The sequence below is a fragment of the Theropithecus gelada genome, unplaced genomic scaffold, assembly GCF_003255815.1.
Source record: "Theropithecus gelada isolate Dixy unplaced genomic scaffold, Tgel_1.0 HiC_scaffold_15884, whole genome shotgun sequence".
Lineage (NCBI taxonomy): Eukaryota > Metazoa > Chordata > Mammalia > Primates > Cercopithecidae > Theropithecus > Theropithecus gelada.
In genome coordinates this window covers 4,554,943-4,558,844 of record NW_020257641.1, presented here as the reverse complement: position 1 = coordinate 4,558,844, position 3,902 = coordinate 4,554,943, and the positions used below count along the sequence as shown (strand labels likewise).

General features: G+C 46.9%; 1 pseudogene; it reads left to right on the top strand.

The window, feature by feature from the left end:
* The first annotated feature begins 2,568 nt into the window (after positions 1–2,568).
* Positions 2,569–3,333, top strand: LOC112617180 (annotated as a pseudogene).
* The last annotated feature ends 569 nt before the right edge of the window (positions 3,334–3,902 follow it).

Here is a 3,902-nt window from a genome sequence, read left to right as displayed (position 1 = left end):
TCTTAATGGTACATAAATTGTGGAGTGTCTTACATCCACAAGCATCTTGGATTTGATGAATTATGATGCTGGCCACATGCAAGATGTCCATGGCCCTATCTATGCTGCTGTAGGTGCCCCACAGTTGCTATGCTCACCTGTATATCTTTTAGTCCCCAGTATGTCATGTTTTTCTATCAGTATTAGCTACTTATTTTCTTTTTTTTTTTTTTTTTTTTTAAGACGGAGTCTAGCTCTGTCGCCCAGGCTGGAGTGCAGTGGCTGGATCTCAGCTCACTGCAAGCTCCGCCTCCCGGGTTTATGCCATTTTCCTGCCTCAGCCTCCCGAGTAACTGGGACTACAGGCGCCCACCACCTCGCCCAGCTAGTTTTTTGTATTTTTTAGTAGAGACGGGGTTTCACCGTGTTAACCAGGATGGTTTCGATCTCCTGACCTCATGATCCACCCGTCTCGGCCTCCCAAAGTGCTGGGATTACAGGTTTGAGCCACCGCGCCTGGCCAGCTACTTATTTTCTTACTTCCCCCATTCATTCAATGAAAATCTTTCTCCAGAACTCATTTTCCTCTTTTGGAAATGGCACTCTGGAAATCAGAGGCATTGCCTTTCATTTCGTCTCTTACTGGATTCATTTTTTTGCCTCCCAGGAAATGAAATTAACTACATTCCATAAAGCCCCGGCCGCAGTGGTGGGGAAGGCAGGAGACACAAGGCAGAAGTCAGGGATGGAGATTGTCTTCCGGCCCTGTGGGAACTTGCTGGGGTGCCATGGTGTAGTCCCCTTCCCCCTCTGAGCCTAGGCACTTGTATCAGGGAGAGAAGGCCCTGAATTTGCCAGTCAAGGTCCTTCCTGCCCTAACTTCTAGAGTTCATTTGAGCCCCACAAATCCTCACTGGAAAAGAAGTTCTGATGCGACCCCCAGCCTGCCCTGGTGAGGGACAGCTCCGAGACTGTGCTGACCAGGGCAGTCAGTGCCTCCTCTCTGGCAGAGTAAACAGCCACAGTCAGTGCACCTCCCACAACCACGCTCCTCCACCACCTTGACTGATCTGTCCTGCCTGTCACAGATCAGTGTCTAACATCAGAGAGCATTTCTGAGGTACAAATACTGGGAACGCAGGAAGGTGGGCACAAACTGGAAGAGTCAGAGGGACAGACCCCACTGTAATTGTTTACCGTCTGTCTCCCTCAGACTGTGTCCCGTTCAACCTTGTGCCCACCCCCACCTACTCCCCCATACTTAGCAATCAACTGCACAGAACTGCACAGAACAGGTACGCAGGAAGTGCCAAGGGAGTGAATAGTTCAGATGTGGGCGTATGTAAGAGAAGTGCCCAATGAGTTCATTCATTGGAAAGGAGGAAATTATCTGATGCCACTGTGGGGCATGGGGAAGACCGAGGATTCGACATACCATGCTAGGAAACGCCTCAGACACACAGGAGGACTGTGGCAGACATCTGCTGTTTCTGGTTCCCAGCCTCGTTGGCCTTGCGCGTTCGCCTCCCCATTTTCTTTGAATTCACCACCTCTCCCCACTCTAGTCAACCCATGCGAGTCTCCCTTTCAAATCAACCCATGTGAGTGACCCCAGCAAGAGGTCCTGCCAGTGGCAACAAGGCCCAGGCCACAGGGACAGACATGTCATAAAGTCTGAGCAAATGAGAGTCCTCCCGAGGACTCTTGCTAGAACTATTGGGATAGGCACACTTCCCACAGTGTCTCTAAACTCGGAGGAGCCGCTGGTGGCCCTTTCATCACCACAGGGAGCTCCAGCCCAAGAATAAAGCCAGCCCCAGAGAAAGCCAAATCAAGAGATGGAAGGAGATGGTTTCCTAATGCCCTTGTCTGAGTCCCTCAATCCAGCCATGCATGACGTCCCCTAGACTTTTTAGTAAGGTGTGCTAATACTTTTCTTTCACACCCCGAAACCAGTTTGAGTTAGATTTCTGTCACAGGCAAGCAAAAACATCCTAATACAGGCAACAGATTTTTTAAATTATTATTAATTGACTGATTTGCTGCGCATAGTGGCATACACCTGTAGTCCCAACTATTTGGGATGTGGGAGTATTGCTTGAGTCCAGGAGTTTGAGACCAGTCTGGGCAATATAGCGAGACTCTGTTTTAAAAATAAATAAATAAAATTTAAAAAAAAGAAAAGAAAGGAGACTGGGCGCTCTGGCTCACTCCTGTAATCCCAGCACTTTGGGAGGCTGAAGCGGTGGATTACCTAGGTCGGGAGTTCAAGACCAGCCTGACCAACATGGCGAAACCCTGTCTTTACTAAAAATACAAAATTAGCTGGGTGTGGTGGCGCGTGCCTGTAATCACAGCTATTCAGGAGGCTGAGGCAGAATTGTTTGAATCCGGGAGGTGGAGGTTGCAGTGAGCCGAGATCATGCCATTGTACTCCAGCCTGAGCAACAAGAGCAAAACACCATCTCAAAAAAATAAAAAATAAAAAAAAAACCCTGGTGTGATTCCATCCTGCATGGCTGTTCTCTTGAGCAGTGGTCGTTTATCTCTGTCCACCTTCTCTCCTGCCTAAGTGCGCGCCACCACCCGATGGAAGATTCGATGGACATAGGCATGAGCCCCCTGAGGCCCCAGAACTGTCTTTTCGGTTGTGAACTAAAGGCCGACAAAGATGATCACTTTAAGGTGGATAATGATGACAGTGAGCACCAGTTATCTTTAAGAACCGTCAGTTTAGGGGCTGGTGCAAAGGATGAATTGCCCATTGTTGAAGCAGAGGCAATGAATTACGAAGGCGGTCCAATTAAAGTAACACTGGCAACTTTAAAAATGTCTGTGCAGCCATCAGTTTCCCTTGGGGGCTTTGAAATAACACCACCAGTGGTCTGAGGGTTGAAGCGTGGCTCAGGGCCAGTGCATATTAGTGGACAGCACTTAGTAGCTGTGGAGGAAGATGCAGAGTCAGAAGATGAAGAGGAGGAGGATGTGAAACTCTTAAGTATATCTGGAAAGTGGTCTGCCCCTGCAGTTTCCACAGAAAAAAGTAAAACTTGCTGCTGATGAAGATGATGATGATGATGATTTTGATGATAAGGAAGCTGAAGAAAAAGCGCCAGTGAAGAAATCTATACGCGATACTCCAGCCAAAAAATGCACAAAAGTCAAATCAGAATGGAAGAGACTCAAAACCGTCATCAACACCAAGATCAAAAGGACAAGAATCCTTCAAAAAAAAAAAAACAGGAAAAAACTCATAAAACGCCGAAAGGACCTAGTTCTGTAGAAGACATTAAAGCAAAAATGGAAGCAAGTATAGAAAAAAGCGCATTGACTAGTCCTTGGCACTACTGGTAAATTAAGCCCAAAGATGGGGAGAAAGGAAAAGGAGAGACAAATATAGTCCATACTGAGTGTCATCAACAATCCAGACTGAAGTCTTCTATTTTAATCTCAATCCCCTTTCCTGATTTGCCACCCATGCCTCTTCAGGCTGGAAACAATCTCACTCTTGGTTCCCTAAAGCACTTTCTTCTGACTGCTGTGATTCAGTGAACCCTGCCCTTTGCTTTCTATTACTTGTGTGTTTGCCTCACCTCTGGCCATGTTTTAAACCGCCTTTGTACCTCCTTAGCTGCTCAATACAGATTTGAATGAATAAAAAAAAGAAAAAGAAAGAAAAAAAGAAAAAGGAAAGAAAACAGAAAAAAAAAAAAAGATAAACTGGCAGATTTGAAACAATTGTAGGTTTAAGAGGAAAGACTTATAACAAATAGCTGGGAATGATACAGTCAGAGATGGGCTCAAGAGCAGTGGTGGGGGTCGGGTGCGGTGGCTCAAGCCTGTAATCCCAGCATTTTGGGAGGCCGAGACAGGCGGATCACGAGGTCAGGAGATCGAGACCATCCTGGCTAACACGGTGAAAC